Raw genomic sequence first — 24,616 nt, 5'->3', positions numbered from 1 at the left:
AAGCAGTGGTCCGAGCACTGATCCCTGGGGAACACCACTGTACAACTCTCTCCAGTTCGAAAAACAACCGTTCCCCAGTAATCTCTGTTTCCTGTCCCTTTCTTGATGATAAGCCTACCATGCGGCACTTTATCAAAGACCTTTTGAAAGTCCATATACACCGCATCAACTGAATTGCCTTCATCTATCCTCTCTGTTACCTCATCAAAAACTCTTACAGGTTAGTTAAGCACGATTTGTATTTAACAAATCCGTGCTGGCTATCCCTAATCAATTCACCCTCGACCAAGTGACTGTTAATTCTGTCCCGGAATATCGTTTCTAAAAGTTTCCCCACCACTGAGGTTAAACTGACTGGCCTATATTTGCTGGGTTTATCCGTGCACCCATTTCTGAACAAGGGTGCAACCTTTGCAATTCTCCTGTCCTCTGGCACCACCCACATATCTAAGGATGTTGATAGATCATGGCCAGTACCTCCGCAATTTCCACCCTTACTTCCCTCAGCAACCTAGCATGTGTCCCATCCGGAACAGGTGGTTTACCTACTTTAAGTACAGCCAGCCGTTCAAGTGCCTCTTCTTTATCAATTTTTAGACCATCCAGTATCTCAACTATAAGTTCCTTTGATGAGACTCTGGCAGCATCTTCTTCCTTGGTAAAGACAGATGCAAAGTACTCATTTGGTAACTCGGCCATCCCCTCTGCCTCCATAAGTAGATCCCCTTGATCGGGCCGAATCCGCCTCTCGCCTCCGCTTACTACCCGTTTACTGTTTACATGCCTGCAGAAGACTTTTGGATTCCCTTTTATGTTGGCCGTCAGTCCATAGTCATATTTCTCTTTGCCTCTCATTTCCTTTTTCTCTTCCCCTCTGAACTCCCTAATTTCGGCCTGGTGAATGAGAGCATTAAAAAGTTAGCATTTCATTCAGCCGGAAACAGAAAGTTACTGGTTGATTAATGGCGATTTGAACAAGCATTCGTCTTTTTTACAGAGTTTAATGAGTGTTGCGAAATTAATACAGTGAACTAGAATTCCTGATGGGGAACCGCTTCAGACAACACATTACTGCCCACACTGGGAAAAAGGATACTTCCGAAACTTTGACAACACATAGCAGGTCCCGCTGCAAAGTCACAGCTTGCCAGCTATTCCGAAATTTGGAGCCTGGACAGGGAGTTAAACGCTGGACCTTCAGCTCACTGCCCACTTTAAAAGTCTGATACTCTACCGACTGAGCTACCCAGGCTCGATACTACATAAGCTCCCATCGTGCATATTCATGGGAGGCCTCTGAATCATCCCTGCAGCCGGCGAGCAAGGGTGAGGACCGTTTTATAAAATTCTCAGCAACGTGTTGAGGAGAATCCTTGATCCTGTTGAACATGATGTAAGAAACATGGACAGTGAACGCGTGAGTTTACAATTCTTCTTGTTTGTGCCAAATGTCTTGTCATTCGTTAGCACCAATTAAAATAACACTTTACCCAGCGGCACAAAAGCTGAACTTTTCCCACACGGGAGCTGGAAAAGGCCTCTCGACCTTTCAGCGTATTAACATCTGTAAGCTGAATAATTTCTTCCGTTACACAGTGACACCAGGAAGCATATTTCCCTTCCAAATTTTGCCAACACGAAACTTCCAACCGATGAATATCGGCTTAACGAAAAGAAGAATTGTTTGTTTGGTTCTTTAGATTGAAAGATCTCGTACCGGCCCCTTTGCCATATGAGCTGCCGCTAAAAGTCCCCTCTCCCCCTATGAACAAGTAAACTGGCACCTGCTAGTGCAAGACGGCAGGCCGGAGGAACCCAAGAGCTCCCATGGGAACTCTAAGAAGTAGACGCGTTATGGAACATACCAGTTGTACCTTGAACTCCAGTCAAAATGTTCGGAGTAAAAGGTTTGATTGTTTTAGAAGACGCTCGAACTCACAACCTGGTCATTTCTGGAGCCCATACTGCTATAAATAAGTAACGCACGCTTAACAATTGGGCAACACGAGAGCAGCGAACAACCGACAGCATCAGCGCTCCTGCCAAACAGCTTCATTTTCGGTCTCTCAATTATCACTTCGAGATCTTTCTCAAACAGAAGCCTCCAATCAAGATGCGCTTCATTAAATACCAATTCTTAAATCAAGAGAGTTTTGATCGATCATGACTAAAGCATGTACAATTTCCTCACTTGTTCCTTTCAATCCCCTGGGATGGTAAACATCAGGTCGTGGAGATTTGTCTATATTTAGCCTAATTATTTTCTCCATTGCCATTATTTTAGTAAAACGAAACCCCTTGATTTGTTAACAGTTTTCCTAGTGTCTCTGCTATGTTAGCCTCATCCATTTCTGTGACGACCGATGCAAAGTAAAAATTTAGCAACTCTGCCATTTCCTGATTTTCAATTACAATATCACCTCCATCTGTCTTCAAGCGGCCCACATTACTCCAAGCCTCCCTTCGTTCTCTTAATATATTTGGAAAAACCTTGAGAGTTGTCCTCATTTTCCCTCACAAGTTTTTCTCCTTTTCCCTTTTTGCTCCTCTTACGATTTTTTAATTTCAGCACCACAATAAACAACACTTCGCTGTGAAGTTCGGCTCAATAGTTCTCCAATGTCAGAGCGAGAATTGTCTGATCCCCGAATTTATTTAATGTAACAAATAAAATCACACATAATCATCCGTGTATCAACGCACTGATGGATACACAAAGATAAACACAGCGAGAAATCCGGTTAGTGTCGGAATGCACAGGTGAACGGACAAGCGAAACAGACAAAGATAAAACGGCCTGAACCCCCAACAGTGAAGTGTCGCTGATAGATATTAATGAGAGGAGGTGGAGACAAAATGTCATCAATTGGCGCTGTGGCTTAGTTGGTTAAAGCGTCTGTCCAGTAAACAGAAGATCCTGGGTTCAACTCCCAGCAGTGCCTTGTGCAGCTGGTTATTTTACCTAATTTGTGGAATTGAGCGACAAAATAACAATGTGGTGTTTGTTCAGGAGGAAACGGATAACCGAATGACTGTTCAAAAACGCCCTTTCATTGTCCAGACAGACCTCTCATGGAATGTGTCTGGAACACGTTAATTTAAAGACACGTTCTTGTTTCTGGACTCGTTGGGGTCGGGGTGTATTTCGCGATTTGAGGTTCAAACCCGGAAGTAGTCCAAATTTGGAACTGGATTTGTGATCTTGACCTGCGGTGCAAACGTTTGCAAAGAGGGAAAGGAAGTCCCCAAATCACTCCACCTGAATCGCCAGGCCCGGATGAAATACATCCCAGGCTGTTAACAGAAGCAAGGAAGGAAATATCGGAGGCTGTGACCATCATTTTCCAATCCTCCCTGGCTACAGGTGTGATGCCGGAGGATTGGAGGACTGCTGAAGTTGTACCGTTGTTTAAAAAGGGAGAAAGGAATAGATCGAATTATTGCAGGCCAGTCAGCCTAACCTCGGTATTGAGCACAATTCTGGGGGAAAGTATTAATCTTCATTTAGAAAGGGACGCATTAATGAAGGGCAGTCAGCGTGGATTTGTTAAGGGAAGGTCGTTTGAATTGAATTGTTTTGGAGGTATCAAGGAAGGTGGATGAGGGTAGTGCGTTTTTTGTAGTCTACATAGATTTTCGCGAGGCTTTTGACAAAGTCCTACATGGCAGATTGGTCAAAAGTGTAAAAGCCCATTGGATCCAAGGGAAATTGTCAAGTTGATCCAAAATTGACTGACTGGCAGGAAGCAATGGTCGACGGGTGTTTTTGTGACTGCAAGGCTGTCTCGAGTGGGGTTCCGCAGGGATCCGTACTAGGTCGCTGCTTTTCGTAGCACAGATCATTGATTTGGATTTAAATGTACGGGGTATTATTAACAATTTTGCAGAAGATGCAAAAATTGGTCGTGTGGTTGATGGTGAGGAGGGAAGCTGTGGACTGCAGGAAGATATGAGTGGAATGGACAGGTGGATAGAATAGTGGCAAATGCAATTCAATCTGGAGAATGAGGTAATGCAATTAGGGAGGGCAAACAAGGCAAGGGAATACACAATAAATATTGAAACTAATTTGCCATTTACACGCCCATTTTGCAAGTTTACTGACGTCTTCCTGTATTTTTCGCATTTTTCCTTTTTATTAACTACAGCTCCCAATTATGTGCTGTCTGTCAATTTTGAAATTGTATTTCCGATTCCTATGACTAAATCATTGATGTAAATTGTGAACAACAGTGGTCGCAGCACCGATAAATTGTGAAGAACAGTGGTCGCAGCAACGATAAATTGAGAACAACAGTGGTCCCAGCACCGATAAATTGTGAACAACAGTGGTCCCAGTACCGACAAATTGAGAACAACAGTGGACCCAGCACCGACAAATTGAGAACAACAGTGGTCCCAGCACCGATAAATTGTGAACAACTGTGAACCCAGCACCGATAAATTGTGAACAACCGTGAACCTGACGATACCGGATTTCTTTACCCTTAGTCTGGTTCAGCAATAACTGATGAGAATAACACTTGAAAGTTTAACACAATTTATTAGCTGCAGCTGACCTTATCTATAGAATTCATTTCAACTCTTGACAGAGTCTGGTCAATCTTATAGAGCAGGCAAAATTACATAGGCAGATCCACACAATTATACATTTTCAGAGTGGGGAGGGACATGAGTAGCAAGGGGTTAAAACCAATCATAAGCTGAGTCTTGGCAAGCCATGCTAACTGACATAATGACCGACCACTCACAGGTAATACTTGTTCATGCCAAGGAAAAGGGAGGCTACCTTATCTCTGGCTTGGGATGTGTTTTGATCTTGCCTGCAAAGGGAGATCCATTCATTAATGCAGCTGCATGACAACTCCTTATACTAGAATTCAACTTTATCATATCTCTTTGCTTGATTAACACAAGGCAGGCTTATACATAAAGAAAATCAATAACGTAAACAGGTGGTCAAAGAAGAAGCTCATTGTTTCTAATTCTAGCGAGCAAAATGGGCTACTTATATTAACCATTGGTTCACCACACTGCTACTTCGCTATGGAGGTATCTCACTATAAACCACTAAAAGCTTACCCCATATGCATTTTTATTAAAAGGGCGCCCCGTATGCATTCTCAAACCCAGCACTGATAAATTGTGAACAACAGTAATCCCAGCACCGATAAATTGTGAACAACAATGGTCCCAGCACCGATAAATTGTGAACAACAATGGTCGCAGCACCGACAAATTGTGAAAAACAGTGATCCCAGAACCGATAAATTGTGAACAACAATGGTCGCAGCACCGACAAATTGTGAACAACAGTGGTCCCAGCACCGATAATTTGTGAACAACAATGGTCGCAGCACCGGTAAATTGTAAACAACAGTGGTCCCAACACCGATAAATTGCGAACAACAGTGGTCCCAGCACCGGTAAATTGTGAACAACAGTGTTCCCAGGACTTTTGACCTTGAACTGCATTTGAAACTTCTGCATAAAATGAAATGAAGTCCCCAAATCGCCCCATGTGGCTCTCAAACGCAATGGGAAGAATTTCAATGCGAACAATCAGGAATTTAAAGGCAACTCAACGACCTGCACTTTCTTTGAATAATTTTTGTTAGCCATTATATTTGACCGTGAAATCGCTCTCGGCTTTCATCTTGCTGAAGCAGAGTGTTGCCGCTTTGTATCTGCGAGCATGTCGGTGACGTGGTTAGCTTTGACACTGATCACTTCCAATTTGTAAAATTTCACCAAGCGTCAGTGAAATGAAACCGAGAATCGAATTGTAAGTGATGAATTGAAGGGATTGGTGCTCCAAGCAGATCTGGAAAATGCACAGTGCAATCGGTCAGGAGTTCGAAATCCACCCTCCAGCCACTCACCAATCATATTAACTGAGCTTTACTCTGGCCCAGTGTCACCGCACTGAAAGCGAGTATTTCTCCGGCATGTTTTTCTTCATAGTTGCTGGTTTAAGAGTGAAGACCGGCTATTTGGATTTTCATTCCTACAAGCTTCAACCATTCATTTTGGACTGACTGTAGACAGTTGTTATATTGGTCGCTGCAAACTCAAAGTTTAGCCCAATTAATTATTGGTTTAGCAGGTGACCTCTTCGCCTGTCTAGTTGGTGCTGTCGGTTTGCACGGAAGTTTGATGGTTCGAGCTCTTATTTGATTTTTCCTCAGGATTCTTCGCCTCAAAGTTCCAGGGTTTCAATGTATGTTTTGGAAGCAAGAAAATCACAATTCTCCTTGGCAGACAAGCCCAGGAAAGGCCAGAAGGGAGGCCGCATAAGCTGCAGGAGAGCTGGTTCGCTGTGACATGGAGATTTCTGTAGTGAGCGAGACCAGACTGTTCCTATGTTCAGAGAATAAATGTCACACCTTTTATGTTGGAAAAGCAAAACGGTGGGGATTTTTGTATCAGATGTTGCTCGTTGCGTTACTTTCATCTTGATCGTAGAACCGGTTTGGGCGTTCCTGTGATCAACGGCGACAATTGCCTATTCATTTTAAATTTAACAACAGCTGCACTGAGCTTTTAATCATACCCTTAAGATACAGTCTGTAAAATGATGAAATTTGATCATCTGCAAAGCATAAAAATCTGATTGAAGTTTTGACTGTCTCTCGGTAACCACGTCAACATCTCCTTCAGTATGAAATAGAAAGTTATCGTTTGATTAATGGTGAATAAAACAGTCATTCATTTACCAACAGGGTTTAATTAGTTTCATGTAATTAATTTAATAACTTTTGCTAAAGTTAATTCGCTGACTTGGAATCGAACTCATGCGTTGGTGGGAGCATTAAATTCTCACCATCAGTCCATCGGGGAGCGCCCAAGATTGCGCACGGAACACAGCAGAACTGGTAAGATTTACTTTTCTTTCACTCTTGCGTGATTCATTCAGCTCTGTGTTTATTTTCCGGCCTCTTATCTCTCCCTTCTTTTCAGCTTCCGACTGCGGATATTCTTGTGGTTAAATATGAATAATATAGAATATCTCACAGCCCCAGTATATGTGCTCATTCTCTGTACAGTTCTGTACAAAATCAAACTGTACTTTTATAACGACGGTGTCTCTCCTTCACCCCCGACAGAAGCAGGAGGAGATGCCACTTTAAACTGCCAGTTGCTTCAAATGATTCATGATGGACCTGCGTGGCCTTGCAGTTTTCCCAGGAGCTGCATTCAGGTTCGTGAATTTTGGAAATGGAAACATGTCCATCAGCAGCTTGTGGTAGTATTTTACCTCACTTTCCATTTCATGTACATGCCTAGTTGCACTTGGTGCTGTCATTGCCTGAACATCACCTTCTGTCGCGATAGTAGTTTGAACAGAAAATGCCATTTTTTTGCGGGCAGCTTGTCTCGCACGATAATGACCTGAATTACAAAGAGGCAAGGAGGAAAGGCCGCGTTGGGCTGCTTGTTCGCACCAAAGAATTTTCAGCGTTTCTTTGTGGTCTAGTGTTTAGATTCAATCATCACCATGGCAACGGTTCGATTGTTGTATGTCTCAACACTCGCATTTAAACACTCCACCATAAGTGCACTGTATTCAACTTGCTGATTTTTTTCACTGTGAGGTCGAAGAGACATAAATGTGTGGACAATAGCTCCGAATACATCAACTGGGTTGCACCTTTGCTTCTCCCCCGGTCTCAGTCTTTCCATCTTTACCCTTCTCTGCTGGTGTTGCAGGTTCGATCATCCTTGGCCGTTCAAGAAAACCTGAGAAGTCCATCAGGGGAAAATTCAGAGAGTCAAGAGACAGGGACAGGGAGAGATTAAAGTATAGAAACAAATCGGATAAATATCAAGCTTTGCGAACGAGCAGAATTTAAGATGGAGCTTGGTCGAGATTCTTTCACGTGCCGTGCAACTCTGCAAGAGACCATTGACTCCGAATTAAAAGCATTTGCCACGCTGGAGCATCTCTCTGAGGGAGGGAACACGGTCCGTCAACTCCAGTCCTTATTTGTTTGATCATTGAACAAATCTCGAAGAAATAGCGCTACGAGCAGGATTCGAACCTGCGCAGGAAAACCCCATTAGATTTCGAGTCCAACGCCTTAACCACTCGGCCATCGCAGCTATGCAAAAAACAGAACAGCTACTGCTACCAAAAGGGTGCAACCAGTGCAGAATTCGGTGCAACCCATCGCCGATCGGCCATCCTGCGATCCATCCAATCACTTTTTCTATTCCGATGCACAGCAATGTGAAGTTGTACACTAACTATTTCATATCAACAATATTAGCCTCTCTTTACCACATTCGTTTTGAATGTGCGACTTGTCATGCCAAGTGAGACTTTTCAGAATTAATTTCTCGAAAGTTACATTGTTGTCTCCCTCGGCATCCGCAGATTATCCACTCCAACACAAGTATAACAGTGACTACACTTCAAAAATACCTCATTGGCTGTATAGCGCTTTGGGAGGTCTTGAGGTCTTGAAAAGCGCTTTATAAAGACAAGACTTTCTTTCTTTTTATACTGGAATAAAATTACTGATGTTTTCACTGTGAGGACGAAGAGACATTAATGTGTGGATGAGAATACCTACGAGGTGCCCCTCTAATGAAATGCATATGTAGTAAGCTTTCAGTAGCTCAATAAGATGCCTCCATAACAAAATGGCAGTATGGTAAACCAAGGGTTAATATAAGTGGCCCATTTTGCTAGCTAGAATTAGAACAATGAGCTTTTCAAATGAGTTTATCCTTGAGCATTCGTTTATGTTATTAATTTCCTGTATGAAAATGTATGCTTTATTATAAATCAAGCAAAGCGATATGATAAGCTGAATTCTGGGGTAAGCAGGTGTAGGGAGTGTTGTTTTGCAGCTACCTAATGAATGGATCCTTATTTCGGACAAGGTCGAAAAACATCCCAGGCCTGAGATGAGTGAGACTCCCTTTCCTGTGACCGACGTATGAACAGGTATCACCTGTGAGTGGTCGGTCATTTTGTCAGTTAGTATGGCTTGCCCAGACTCAGCTTATGATTGGTTTTAACCCCTTGCTACTCATGTCCCTCCCCACTCTGAAAATGTATAATTGTGTGAACTCTGACTGTGTAAATTGCCTGTTCTATGAGATTGACCAGACTCTGTCAAGAGTTGAAATCAATTCTATAGATACGGCCAGCTGCAGCTAATAAATTGTGTTAAAACTTTCAAGTGTATTCGCTTTCAGTTTTTGCTGAACCAGACTAAGAGTAAAGAATCCGGTATCGTCATTTGGGGGCTCGGGTCCTGGATCTCACCGGTCGATCACCGAGAGTTCGCGGCGTAAGAGACGAATTGTCTTGGACACGGACGAAGGAGAGGGCGCCCCGGGTGAGTAAACACTTCTTTACCACTCCGGCTTTCCTAAATCTGTCACGTCTGACGACGAATCGTCCAATCGCTAACTCTTGCGTGGCGTCCTTACGAGATTCAGCTTAGTACTAAGTCTGGCGAATACACGGAAATAGGTTAGTGATTAATATCACTAAGGTTCAGTCGGCGTACTGAGGGAGTGGTAATCAACATACCACTGGGTCAGGCTTTGAGTTCCGGGTCATTGAGTAGAAACCGAAACTCTGAAGCGGTAGGTCAGTGATCAACAAACATCACTGAGTCCAGTTCGCGTTCCTGGTCATTGAAAATAAACAGGAAGTGCGAATACGGTGCGTTAGTGATCAAAATATCACTCGGTTCGAGTTCCTGGTGATTGGATATAAACAGGACCTTTGAACACGGTGGGTCAGTGATCAATATCACTAAGGGTTAGGTTTCAAGTCTCTGGTGATTGGGTATAAACCAGTACTTTGAATCCTTGGGCATTGGATACAAACAGGAACTGATTGCTTGTGCTGATCGACTACAGAAGGAAGTGCCTGTCACACACCCCGCCTTAGACTGGTTGTTAAGAGAGGAGATCCTCTTCGCGAAGGTCAGGACCCTGAAGTGGGTGTAGGCACAAAGGGCACTTAGGATTGTGAGGCACAAGCAGTCAGGACCATAATTAAATCCAGTAAGTAACTGGGTGGCGACATACGGTAGCGTTAACTAGTTGACTTGACTGGGTAGCGACCAATACAGTTGTGTTAACTGGTCGACTAAGGGCAACAAAACAAGATAAGATGGGTAATTGTCTGGATGTCACTACGGAACAGGGAACTGCCTTACAGATTTTGTGTGAAAAATATCCGGACAAGGTAAAACAATTAAGACAGTTGTCAGGGGGGCTGAATAAAAAACTGGGGAACGGTGAATGGCCATTGGGGGGAACTAAAAACCTAGATGCCGTCATAAAGGCTGAGGAATTAATTTGGAAAAATAACGGAGGTAAACCAGCCAAAGGGTTAATTGCTTTATGGAAACAGTACTGTCAGGAATTGAGAGAAGCTTCACTATTAGCCAGCTGGCAAGATAACGCGTTAAAGTTAGGAATAGGACTCACTGAAGGAGGAATAGTCAAGTCTGTAGAAGTCCTAGAAAAAGAATGTGCTCATGCAGAACGGGAGTCTGAAAAGACTTCGGTCGAGTCTAAAACACTTGATAGGAGTGGATTACGTCATCCAATGGTTGGCATGGCTTTGACCGGGGAAGACGATGAATTAGATGAATGGAACTTCAGGTCCCATGTAACTCCCCAGGGTCCTAGTGCTCCTCCAGCATACAGTAACCTCTATCCCTCAGCAGCTCCGACACCGGTTGTTCAAACTGCTGTCATAACGCCTCAAATTGTTTCCCCAGTCTCCTCCCGTACCAGAAGTCAAACTAAGGGCTTATTGGCTCCAAGTTTTAAACCCTCAGCCAACCCACCTAGTTCCGGACAGCAGCCGAGACCGGACAATCAGGGACTTAGAGACGCAGACACTGGAGAGCCAGAAGACGACTTGATATCACTAGACTCAAGACGTAATACTGAGACACGAGTTAGATATGAACCGACCCCTCGTCAGTTACCAATGAGACAGGTGCCGAATCCCGCCTATGTCGCGCCTAACGCCGGAAACGCTGACAACCCCCAAACGATAAATGTGTACTGTCCATGGAGACCCCACGAAATAATGGCCATTCTAACCGGGATACCGGGTAGAAAACAAGCACCTACCTCATTCGTGGACTTTCTTCGGACTACCATTTCCGTCTATAATGCCGAATCAAGGGACTTATGGTCGCTAATACAACAAGTTTTAACCCCTGCTGAACATACTAAATTCCTGAACCAGTTGACTTATCCGAATCATGCCGCATTGGTGGAGCAGGTCGCAAATGATGAACACCGCCAGCAGCGTCTTTTTGCTGCCCTTAGTGCTATTCTACAAAAAACATTTGTTATAACCAAGATCTTAAACACCAAGCCTAAAAAGGGAGAGGGGGCAGACGAATATTTGGAAAGATTCTCTGAAATATACCAGAATCAGTCAGGGGATGTAACATACCGTGACAAAAAAGACTCACCACAGTACTGCGCTATGCTATTGAACTGTTTACCGATTCAGGTTGCTCAAACAATTAAGACTAATAATATGAACTGGTCAGAGAATACTTCCAGCCAGATGAATAGGGCGGTGAAATACTACTGGACGAATAATAAGCAACAGGAAAGTCAAGCCCAAGTTAGGGTCAAGACTGAGTATGTGATGAAAAAGGAAGAGCCAAAACTCATAACAGGATATCAGATGGAGCCTCAGTCTTGTGTCCCAGGATGGGTGGACAGGGAAGGGAATGGATATGTTACACATCCTAACGGACCAACCGCCCCTAATTATGGCCCACCCTATGTTCCCCCGAAACGTAATTCTGAAGCGAGAAGAGGAGGAGGGAGACAAACAGGGTCAGATGGCTGTTTCAATTGTGGTCAGCGGGGCCACTGGAGCAAGGAATGCCCCTCCCGTAGACAACAAAGAGGGGAACATATGCAAGGGCAGCAAAGAGGAGGTTGGCAAGGGAATCAAGGACGAGGAAGATATACGGACTTTTCCCAAAATAATCCCTTCCCCCAGTATTGACTAGCTAACCTTGTGGTAAACGGGATCCAGTCAGAACAGGAGCCGGTTCTGTCATTAATGATCGAAGGAAACCCACATACATTCTTAGTAGACACTGGAGCAACTATGTCATCTGTCCGATCGGAGCTCAATCTCCCTGAGTCCGGGGAAAGACAGAGTCTGTCTGGTTTTCAGGGACAAGTGAGCCAATACCCGATATCTGAACCAGTGGAAGTATATTTTGGAAATGAGTCAGTAAAACACCAATTTATAATCACAAGTGGACTAGACTGTAACCTCATGGCTGGAGACTTGCTCTGTACATTCCGCCTGAGCATTGAGTGCGGGGACGAAGGACTGACTGTGAAACCATGGGCCCCCAAAAGGCAGTGTTATGTTTCTATCACCCCACAATGGTGGTCTCTAGATTTTAAGGATGAGGGTCCCCTTCATGTAACCTTGGCTTACGATATGAGTTGGAGAAATAAGGAATTGGAGGACTTTTACCGAAGCTATGTAGGAACGGAATGGGAAGTTATCCGTCGAGCTATGGTTACAGGACCAGAAGGGAGAGCAGAGTATGTTGAGATCCCCTCAGAGTTGTGGAAGGAAGCACCTATTACAGGTTACATCACTCGACGTGCTGCAAAAACAATGGGATGGGATCCAGGATACTTTGAAATAAAAGGGGCCCCACATATCACCCGGGAAGTGAATTACCCGCACCATGCGAGGAATCTAGGACCCATGGTAAAAACAGACAGTCGAACAAGCTGATCCAAATAACCGGCAGAAACAGATCCTGACAGATGGCCGGACTATTCTGTTTTATCAGACACCAAGGGTTAACAGAGCACAATTGCGCCACCATGTGGGCAAAGAAAAACCAGAATATGTCAATCCGCAAGTGTGGGCAGAGGACCCCACACAGGTAGGATGCGTTAAGATGACTCCTATTCATGTGGCCCTGCAGGACAATGTTGCATTACCCTCTATTCGACAATATCCACTAAAGCAACAGGCAATACCAAGCATTGACATCTGATCGCTGGATTATTAAAGCAAGGGATTTTGATTAAATGTCAGTCCCCGTGTAACACGCCCATTCTTGCAGTTCCGAAGCCAGGGAAACCAGACCAGTACAGATTAGTACAGGACTTACGATCTATTAATGCTATTGTACAATCGCTACACGCACTTGTACCCAACCCGGCCCATATTCTGGCTCAAGTCCCGGCAGCAGCTAAAATCTTTGCAGTAGTTGATCTCCAACATGCCTTTTTCGCCTTGCCGCTAGACCCATCTAGCCAGTATCTTTTTGCCTTCACTTACAAGGGACAGCAATATACGTGGACCCGACTGCCACAAGGCTTCGTTAACTCCCCAACGTTGTTTTCTAGATGCCTACAGGAGCAATTACAGGCATTGACTTTAAAACAAGGGTCTGCACTAGTCCAGTATGTGGACGATCTGTTGATAGCCAGCCCTGATGAGCAGAGTAACCGGGAAGACACTGCCCAACTGCTAAATCACTTATCCTCGCTAGGGTACATAGTATCCCAGTCGAAAGTACTGGTGGCCCAACAGAGGGTTAAGTTTCTTGGCGTCTTGCTCTCAGCAACTGAGCGAGGCTTAGAAAGAAGCAGGATTGAACCAATCTGTCAATTCCCTGTACCTCGCACTGCAAAGGAGGTACGGCAGTGGATGGGAATGGTAAACTATTGCAGACAGTGGATCCCTAATATTGCCTTGGACACTAAATTATTAACGCCATATACCAACAAAGAGGGCGAATTTCAACTAGATTCCGAAGCTTTAGAGGCATTCAAGAGATTAAAGGCAGCTTTGTCACAAGCACCCGCATTGGGGAGACCCTTGTACGACAGACCCTTTCAGTTGTACTGTACTATCCTCACTGATTGCTCGACTGCTGTTCTGACTCAAAAACATGGAGACAAGCATAGACCGGTAGCGTACTACTCTTCGAAGTTAGACCCGGTAGCACTGGGACATCCAGTTTGTACTCAGATTTTAACGGCCATTTACAATAGCCTGCAGTCGGCTGCTAATCTGACTTTACAACAGGACATCACTGTATACAGTTCACACTTGGTAACTGCATTATTAGGCCAGCTGCAGACTCAACATCTTACCATGGCCCGACAAAATAAGTATGAGATATATCTGCTGAATAATCCTAAGCTGCAATTTAAACATTGTACTACCATCAATCCAGCATGTTTTCTCACAGAACCACCCTTTGAACAGACTGACCCAGGACACGATTGTTTATCTTTAATTAAGGAAGACACCTCTGTCAGAGACGATCTGTCTGATGTCCCAATAAAGGATCCAGACTTAACTATGTATGTAGATGGGAGTGCCTCTATTGGTTCCTTTGCGGAGAAACTTTCGGGATATGCAATCGTGAATCAATACCGTGAAACTATTGAATCTGCTGCTTTTGAATTTCCATATTCTGCCCAACAAGCGGAACTGTTTGCATTAATAAGAGCCTGCATTTTTGGAAAAAACTTGAGAGTGAACATCTATACAGATTCGAGATACGCTTTCGGGGTAGTTCACGATTTTGGACAGTTATGGAAAAACAGGGGATTTCTGACTTCTGCAGGTACGCAAATTTCCCATCAGAAGTTAGTCTCAGATTTATTACAAGCCCTTATGCTACCAAGACAGATCTCGGTTATGAAATGCTCCGCCCACACGACAGGACAGACCTCAGTAGATATAGGGAATAGATATGCTGATCGGGAAGCAAAGGAAGCGTCCCAGACACAGAGGGTGGTTGTCCCTAGAATGATGAGTCAGACTAAAAGCACAAACAAGAGCAAGTCTCCCTCTGAAAAACCAATGCCAACCATCCAAGACGTCATTAAATTACAGGAGAACGCTCCTGGCTGTGACAAGAAATTGTGGGAACAACTTGGTTGTACTTATGACTGTGTTTTTAAATTGTGGCTTACCCCTGCGGGGCAGACTTGTATGTCGGATGAATTAGCAGTATGGGTTATTGAATGTATACATTTTGCAACTCATTGTGGGGCCAAAGCTGCTAGCGATACACTGCTGGCCACTTGGTGGCATCCGAGGTTGCAAGCCCTAGCCCAGGGCATCAGCAGTCGTTGCCTTATTTTTCAGAAACACAACCCTGGAAAGGCAGTGTCTTGCGAAAAGGGAAAAACCCCTTTACCTGAAGGTCCCTTTGAGACCCTCCAAATGGACTACATTGAGCTGCAAAGATGTCAGGGTTATAAATATGTTCCAGTTATTGTTGATGTATTTAGTAAATGGATAGAGGCCTATCCGACAACGGATAATAAAGCCTCCACTGTTATAAAAGTTCTGATGAAAGAGATCATTCCTAGATACGGAATCCCAAATCAATTGAGTTCAGATAACGGCCCTCATTTTGTAGGCCAGGTGAATAAGGAATTCTGCACCCAGATGGGCATGAAACAACAGCTACATTGTGCCTACAGGCCACAGGCCGCTGGGTTGGTTGAGCGTGCTAACCAGACTTTGAAAAATAAACTGGCCAAGCTGCAGGCTGAGACTGGTACTACTTGGCTCAAACTTCTTCCTATAGCCTTGTTTCAGATACGCACTACCCCGGCTGGGGCAATGCGGTTAAGTCCTGCTGAAATTATATATGGCAGACCCCTCAAGACCCCGTGGAATCAAAACGTTCCGAAGACTGTCCATTTTCACCACATGACAACAGAAATGACTAACTATATTTTGTCATTAACTAAGGCATTGAGAAGCCTTCACTCTCGGGTACGAGCTGCCTACATCGAACTTCCTCCTATAGCCAGTCCATCTAAAATCGAACCTGGAATGTACGTGTTAATCAGGAATTGGACAAGGAAAGGACTGGAACCTCGTTGGGAGGGGCCCTATCAAGTCTTACTCACCACCCCTACCGCTGTGAAAGTGGAGGGGAAGAGTGCTTGGGTTCACCTCCACCACTGTAAAACTATCAGTCCCACGTTTTAAATTTAAAATGCTAACTTCTCTTTTCTTTCAAGAAATCTTTCCTATACAGGTGCCGTGACCAGCCATGAAAGCCTTACTACGGATCTCCTCTATTCTACTCTGCTTCACCCTGGGAGTGAACAAACAGGATACCTGTCAGCGCGACCAGCCTGAACACATATACCACCTATGCTCAGGAGACGTACTTCGATGCAACGACCCAGATGGATTCGGAATATGGAACGTCACCCAGGTGGACGCCTCTACCGGGCTCTTGCGGCAGCCCTACCGCACACTGATATTGGGAGCACAACAAAGGAATAGTCACTTACCATGTTACCGGACTAAATGCAAATTTGATTTTGTTTGCCACCGAAACGGAAGTGAATTCCCAGCCCCAGATCCATGCTCTAAAGGAGGGATCAGGCGCTCTGTGACTCGGGTGTCTAGGGGACTGTATTTAAATACTTTTCTCTGTATGTCTCATCTCTATGCCCAAAGCTTAAACATGTCCTCCTGCTGGGTGTGCTCCCATATCCCTACCCATTCCAAGGGAGGTATCCCTCTAAGGCCGATTCCCCTAACTTCCCCAGAAATGGCAGAATGGGTGATAAATCGGAATGAAACTGACGGGAGCAGCATTAGAGACAATGGCTATGTACGAGCATACGATTTAACAGTGCCAGTTCCAGTGGGGGAGCAATGGAGAAAATACACCAACCACACCAAGTGTGGGATCAAATTTAAGGGGTGGTACCAACCCAATTACAATCGTACCTATAAGCCCCCATTCCTGATGCTCACCAACACGTCAAGGCCTCAGGGGGTAATATGCCTGTCTAAAAACACCACGGGTGGACAGGTAATGGGATGGAGCAGATGTACTCAATACATCAATGTGACAATGTACGCCAGCCCCAGTACCATCCAATGGACCGGCTGCGGAAATGGGTCAGTATTGCAGCACAGACTCCGGGGGGGGGAGGGGGAACAACCTCTGGGACCAGACGGGGTGCCCCCATTCACGGAATTGCCCTCCAATCTGACAGCCTACAATGGTACGTATTTCATATGCGGCCATAAGGCATACCCATGGTTGCCTCAGAAATGGACTGGGTCCTGCTATTTGGGATATGTGGTACCATACATCCATCACTTGCCCTCCCTAGCAGATCATCGCCATTACCGACTCAAAAGGGAAATCACAGAGACAGAACGATACTTCGCTATTTTGTTCCCTGGGTATGGGGTGGGCAGGACAATCAAGGAAATTCGGCTTATCGCTTCCGTCTTAGAACAGGTAGCTAATGAAGCAGCAGACGCACTGCAGGACATTAACGCCGAAATGATAGCCATGCGTACAGTGGCCTTGCAAAATCGCATGGCTCTAGACTATCTGTTGGCCGAAAAAGGGGGAACATGTGCGCTGATTGGATCAGAGTGCTGCACCTACATACCAGATAACTCAGAAAACATAACTAATCTGGCTAAGCACATACGGGACGAAGTAAAGAAATTACGCCAAACCCCAAGGGAGGGTTGGTTAGACTGGCTTTTCGGTACCTCATGGGGAGCGTATCTAGTGCATGGATTGGTTATCCTAATTGCAGCAATACTCATTTTCGCCATAACCGTTCTTAGCATCAAAATTGTCTGCAAGATAGCCATCAACCAAATCCGAGTATAGAGCCTTGACCAATCAGAACTGTTGATTGAGCAAAGATTATTTATCATAAATGATAAAAGGGGGAATGAGAATACCTACGAGGTGCCCCTCTAATGAAATGCATATGTAGTAAGCTTTCAGTAGCTCAATAAGATGCCTCCATAACAAAATGGCAGTATGGTAAACCAAGGGTTAATATAAGTGGCCCATTTTGCTAGCTGGAATTAGAACAATGAGCTTTTCAAATGAGTTTATCCTTGAGCATTCGTTTATGTTATTAATTTCCTGTATGAAAATGTATGCTTTATTATGAATCAAGCAAAGCGATATGATAAGCTGAATTCTGGGGTAAGCAGGTGTAGGGAGTGTTGTTTTGCAGCTACCTAATGAATGGATCCTTATTTCGGACAAGGTCGAAAAACATCCCAGGCCTGAGATAAGTGAGACTCCCTTTCCTGTGACCTACGTATGAACAGGTATCACCTGTGAGTGGTCGGTCATTATGTCAGTTAGTATGGCTTGCCCAGACTCAGCTTATGATTGGTTTTAACCCCTTGCTACTCATGTCACTCCCCACTCTGAAAATGTATAATTGTGTGAACTTTGACTGTGTAATTTGCCTGTTCTATGAGATTGACCAGACTCTGTCAAGAGTTGAAATCAATTCTATAGATCGGGCCAGCTGCAGCTAATAAATTGTGTTAAAACTTTCAAGTGTATTCGCTTTCAGTTTTTGCTGAACCAGACTAAGAGGAAAGAATCCGGTATCGTCAACCTGATAGAGGTCTTTAACTTTATGAACATTTTAGACACAGAGAAAATGTTTCCACTTGTTGGGGAGTCCAAAACCATAGGTCATCAATATAAGATCGTCACTGATAAATCCAATAGGGAATTCAGGAGAAACTTATTTTCCCAGCGAGCGGTGAGAATGTGGAACTCGCTACCACAAGGAATAGTTGAGGGGAATATTGTAGATGCATTTTAGTGGAAGCTGGATTAACATATGGGGGAGAAAGGATTAGAAGGATATGATGATTGGGTCAGATGAAGTAAGGAGGAAGGAGGCTACTGTGGAGCATCAATGCCAGCATAGACCAGTTGAGCCGAGTGACCTGTTTCTCTGCTGTCGACTCAATTTTACTCAACATAAACAACAATCCTGCAGCTGCAGGGAAGATAGACCGACGGAATGACTGCCAACAGGATGCAGTTAAAAAAGGGAGAGCGGATATCTGGATTTGCACCAACGACATCATGATTTGCAGTTAAATGCTCTACCACTGAGCTACACCCCCACATCTGTGATGATTTCTTGCTCACAAAACGTACCGGAGCTCAGTTCCTGGCAGTCAGCAATGTTAATATAACCAACCTGAAAAGAAGCTTCATCAGTTTGTATGTGCACGAAATCATCACAGATGTTAAGGTGTGGCTCAGTGTTAGAGCATACAACTACTGAATACAAGAGCTTTGGTTCAAATCCAAACGCTTCCTTGCACGTTTTACTTCTTAACTTGGGAATCGTGCACTCAGTCTGCCTTCACTGCAGCAGTAAAATTGTTGTTTATATCGAGTCGACAGCAGAGAAACAGGCCGACTCGTTTGGTTTCTGCCATCGTTGATGCGCCACACAAGCATCCTCCCACCCGACTTCATCTCACGCGATCTCCCTCCCCTTCCGTTCTTTTCTCCCTCGTCTGCTGCTCCGGCGAAGAAACCTAGAAAATAGAAGCATATTCGGCCCTTCGAGCCTGCTCTGCCATTCAATATGACCATGGCTGATCCTCCATCTCAATACCATATTCCCGCTCTCTCCACATACCCCTTGATGTCTTCAGTGTCTTGAAATCGATCTCTCTCATTCTTCAACATATTCAGTGATTTGGCCTCCACAGCCTTCTGTGGTAGAGAATTCCACAGATTCACCACCGTCTGAGTGAAGAAATTTCTCCTCATCTCAGTCCTAAATGTCCTACCCCGTATCCTGTGACCCCTCGATCTGGACCCCTCGGCCAGAGGAAACATCCTCCCTGTAGCCAGTCTGTCGAGTCCTGTCAGAATTTTAGATGTTTCAATGAGATCCGCTCTCATTATTCTAAACTCGAGTGAATACAGGCCGAGCCAACGCAATCTCTCCTCATTCGAGTCAGGCCCTGAGGGCGGAGTCAGATACAGGGGCGGGTACAGTTTCTGGGGGAAGAGTCAGATTCTCGGGGGAGGGGGTCTGGCTCTGAGGCAGAAAGAAGGCTCTGGGGAGGAGTCAGGCTCTGAGGGAGGAGTCAGTCTCTGGAGGCGGAATCAGGCTCTGGGGGAACAGTCAGACTCTTGGGAGGGGTCAGACTCTGAGGGAGGAGGAAGGCTCTGGGGAGGAGTTAGACTCTGAGGGCGGAGTAAGGCTCTGAGGGAGGACTCAGACGCTCTGGAGGTATCCGGCTCTTCGGGAGGACTCAGTCATTGAGGGAGGAGTCAGGATCTCGGACAGGGGTCAGACTCTTGGTCAGACTCTGGGGGAGGTGTCAGATTCTGGGGCAAGGTTCAGACTCTTGGGGAGTAGTCCGACTCTGGAGGTCGGGCCAGACTCTGGGGGAAGGGTCAGGCTCTGGGGCAGAGGTCAAAGGCAATGGGAGGGGGTCCGACACAGAGGGCCGTGTCAGATTCTCAGGGCGGAGGCAGACTCGGAGGGTAGAGTTAGATTCTGAGGGACGGGTCAGGCTCTGGAGGTGGAGTCATATTCTTCCCTATCAGAATAACTCATTAAATTTCTCTTCAGAATGGTGCTATCAATGTTGATGATGGCCAGGTACTATCTCCATTGCCTTGTGTGTGTCCAAGCTTCATGCAGCTGTGGGGGTGTAGCTCAGTGGTCGAGCATTTGACTGCCGATCAAGCGGTCTTTGGTTCAAATCCAAGCGCCCCCTCTATCTTTTAATTGTTCCCTGTCGGAAGTCATGCAGTCAGTCTGTTCCTGCAGCTGCAAGATTGTTATTCACATTGAGTCCACAGGAGGCCATTTGGCCCACTTGCTCAATGCCAGCGTCCATTCTCCACACGGGCCCGCTTCCTCCCTCGTTCATCTCATCCTTCCATTCCCGTCTCCTCTCGACTCCGAGGGAGTGCCAGAGAGAGATTTATCACCCTTTCAAATATTTCCCACTCCTGTTCTATCTCTTTGTCATTTTTTTCACCTTCCCCAGTTCCATTATAATCCCCTCAAAATTAGTTTGTTTCCAATCAATTACTTTCTTCTTTGTCTTACTCAAGTCTTTCTCAATCTTTTACTGCGGAGGGATTGATGGAGGGACTGAGTGTGTGAGTGAATGAGGGAGGGAGGAATTGAGCGAGGGAGGGTTGGAGTGAGTGAGTTCGTGAGCGTTTGAGTGAATGAATGAGTGAGAGCGAGAGGGGAACAGATAGAGCAGGCAGGAACGATGTGATGATAAAAGGGAGACAGGTAGGCAAGAGAGGAATCACTGCTTGATCCAATAATGGAAAATGAAACGGTGGAGGTAAGAGAAGTAAGTGTAGGAGAATAGCCAGGCACAAGCGGCAAGATTTAAAATAATGATTGAGAAACACGGCCACAAGCCTGTGGCCAGCAATTTCTACTCGCATCCGGAGGGCGAAATAGAGGCTTTTCAGCATTGTCCACTTTGGACACTCATAGTCTCTTATTTCATGGCCAGGATGCAATTTACACACTTTCCCTTTCGTTAAGTCCCAATTCTGTTCCGTAACCTGTAAATTAATCGATTGACTTAACAAATATTACAGTCAGTTCACACACTATCTCCTCCAGTCCGCTCTTGCCTAATTCCTGCTGAATGCTTATTTATTACATTGATGCGAATTTCTGTACACTTACATATATGGCACTGAGAGCATGATCTTGTGAAACTGCACATTGAACCTATTGTTTCTTGTGTTAACTGTAACGATCTACAGAGCTAGGGGCAGAGCACAGTGTGAGAGCATTTGACAGCTGCTGGAGAAAAATCTGGTTGAAATTCAGGTGTCGTCTCTCTGGTGCTTCCAGTTCCGCGTTCTGTGGTAAGGATGTGTTCACTGAAGTTTAATGACAAGGCCTTTCATGTTGGGTTGTGCATCGCATCTGTACACAATAGTGTGACTCACTCTGTTCATGAATCATTTCTGATTGCTGTAATTATTTGTCTCCCAGAATAACTGATGAAGCTTCTTTTCAGATTGGTTCTTTCAACAGTGATGACTGCCAGGTACTGAACTCCGTTGCATTACCTTGTCTGTGGACGATATCAGTGGGTGCATTGCTTAATTGCAGTGTTTAATTGTAAATCAAGCGATCGCTGGTTTAAATTCCGTTACTCCCTCTTCTTTCGAAATGATTTTGTGATTCATACAGTAAGTCTGAATTCCCTGTCGCAGCAGGATTGTTGTTTACATTGAAGCTTCAGCAGAGAAACAGGTTAGCTATCTCGATTGGTCAATACCGGTATTTCTGCACCACATGAGTCTCCTCCTGCCCTATTTCATCTCATTCTATCAGCCATACATTCCTTTCCCTTTCATCTCTTTATCGATCTTCCCCTTTAAAACATCTATGCCATTTGCCTCAATTATTCCTTTTGGTGGCGAGTTCCACATTCTTACCGCCCTTTGGGAAAAGAAGATTCTCCTGAATTTCCTCACAAATGGAAACGTTTTTTCCACGTCTACCCTACCGAACCCTTTCATAATCTTAAAGACCTCTATCAGGTCACCCCTCAGTCTTCCCTTGTCCAGAGAAAAGAGCTCCAACCTATTTAGTCCTCCTGAGAAGTATATGCTCCGAGTTCTATTATCATCCTTGTGAATCTTTTTTTTCAGCTTTGCCAATTCCTCTTCATTCTTCTTATAATCTGGAGACCAGAATTGTTCACGTTACTCCAAGTGTGGTTTCCATGTTCACTTCACCTCTGAACTTTCCATTCTCAGCCTGGTTCTCACTTGTATTATCAACCTGACATCTGCCATGCGGCCACTTCCTCTGGTTCATTTTATTCTCTATCTCCTTCGTCATCCAGAGAGCTCTGGCTTTAGTTGCCCTACCTTTTCCTCTTGTGGGAATGTACACAGACTGTACCCGAACAATCTCCTCTCCAAAAGCCGCCGATTCCTCGATTACAGTTTGGATTCTATTTTACCAGGGCCGCATCAGTTCTCAACCCTCTGTAATTGACCCACTTCCAATTAAGTATTTTTAATCGGGATTACTCCTTCTCCTTTTCCATTGCTAGTAGTCCGAGATCCTTGGTTAAACCACACTTGGAGCACTGTGAACACTTCTGGTCTCCCTAATATCAAAAGGATATCGAGGAATTGGCGAAGGTGAAAATAATGATGATGCCAGAACTGAAAGATAATACCTGTCAGGATAGATTTAACAGGCTGATGGCTGACATGATGGAGGTCTTTGGATAATGAAAGGGTTTGATTGGGTCGACGGAGAGAAAATGATTACACTCGTAACCAAAACTATCGGTTATCAATATAAGATAGTCACTGATAAATCCAATAGAGAATTCATGGGAAACTTCTTTACCAAAGAGTTGCAAGAATGTGGAATTCGCTCCCTTAAGGAGTAGTTGAGACAAATAACATCGATACATGAAATGGCAAACTAGATAAACACACGGGGGCGAAAGAAATGGAAGAATTTGCGGATGGGGGCAAATGAAGGAGGGAGGGAGGTGTCTAGTGTGAAGCATAAAGGCTGGCACAGACACGTTGGGTCAAAAGGCCTGGATCTGTGCGGCAAACTCAATATGAAAACGACAGCGACAGATTACTGGTTTTCTGAGTCCCCAAAAGAAGCACTTAGAATGTGCAAGGGGGCGCCTGGATTCGAACCAGAGACCTCTTGATCTGCAGTCAAATGCTCTACCACTGAGCTACACCCCCACATCTGTTGACCATTCTTGCACGCACAATGTAATGGAGCTCAGTAGCTGGCAGTCACCAATGTTGATATCACCAACATGAAAAGAAGCTTCATCAGTTATTCTGGGAGACAAATAAATACAGCAATCAGAAATTAATAATGAACGGAATGAGTCACACTATTGTGTACAGATGCGATGCACAACCCGACATGGAAAGCCTTGTCACTAAACTTCAGTGAGCACATCCTTACCACAGAACGCGGAACTGGAAGCACCAGACAAACGACACCTGAATTTCAACCAGATGTTTCTCCAGCAGCTGTCAAGTGCTCTCTAAATGTGCTCTGCCCCAATTCTGTAGATCGTTACAGTCAACACAAGAAACAACAGGTTCAATGTGCAGTTTCACAAGATCATGCTCTCAGTGCCATATATGTAAGCGTACAGAATATCGAATCAATGTAATAAATAAACATCCAGCAGGCATTTGGCAAGAGTGGACAGGAGGAGATAGTGTGTGAAGTGACTGTAATATTTGTTAAGTCAATAGATTCATTTACAGGTTACGGAACTGAAGTGGGACTTAACGAAAGGGAAAGTGTGTAAATTGCATCCTGGCCATGAAATAAGAAGCTGTGAGTGTCGAAATTGTGACGTCGCCAGGAAATAAAAGTGGAAAATGCTGAAAGCCTCTATTTGGCCCGCGGATGCTCGCAGAGAGTGCTGGCAATAGGCGTGTGGCCGTCTTTCTCAATTATTATTTTAAACCTTATCACTAGTGACTCGATATTCGCCGACACTTACTTCTCCTATCTCCTCCGTTTCATTTCCCATTACTAGATCCAGCAGTGATTCCTCTCTTGTCTGCCTGTCTCGCATTTGTAATTTTATCGCTCATGACTGCTGTCCCTGCCTCCCTCTCGCTCTCACTCATTCAGTCACTCGCACACTCACGAACACGCTAATTCACTCAATCTATCCATCCCTCATTCCCTCCTTCCCTCACTCCCTCCCTCACTCACTCACACATCACTCCCTACCTCAATCCCTCCACCGTAA

General features: G+C 44.8%; 4 non-coding genes across 4 annotated transcripts; 2 read left to right on the top strand and 2 right to left on the bottom strand.

The window, feature by feature from the left end:
- Window positions 1-2,868: 2,868 nt before the first annotated feature.
- On the top strand, window positions 2,869-2,942 carry trnat-agu (transfer RNA threonine (anticodon AGU)). The gene has a single exon. It is a non-coding gene; the product is annotated as a tRNA-Thr (tRNA).
- A 5,079-nt stretch (window positions 2,943-8,021) lies between these two features.
- Window positions 8,022-8,103, bottom strand: trnas-cga (transfer RNA serine (anticodon CGA)). Its single transcript has one exon. It is a non-coding gene; the product is annotated as a tRNA-Ser (tRNA).
- Window positions 8,104-20,506: 12,403 nt separating this feature from the next.
- On the top strand, window positions 20,507-20,578 carry trnag-gcc (transfer RNA glycine (anticodon GCC)). Its single transcript has one exon. It is a non-coding gene; the product is annotated as a tRNA-Gly (tRNA).
- Window positions 20,579-23,504: 2,926 nt separating this feature from the next.
- On the bottom strand, window positions 23,505-23,576 carry trnac-gca (transfer RNA cysteine (anticodon GCA)). Its single transcript has one exon. It is a non-coding gene; the product is annotated as a tRNA-Cys (tRNA).
- Window positions 23,577-24,616: the final 1,040 nt, after the last annotated feature.

Source organism: Heptranchias perlo, chromosome 20 (assembly GCF_035084215.1).
Source record: "Heptranchias perlo isolate sHepPer1 chromosome 20, sHepPer1.hap1, whole genome shotgun sequence".
Taxonomy (NCBI): Eukaryota; Metazoa; Chordata; class Chondrichthyes; order Hexanchiformes; family Hexanchidae; genus Heptranchias; species Heptranchias perlo.
Note: the sequence above shows the minus strand (reverse complement) of the source record. Positions and strands in the feature narration are given on the sequence as shown.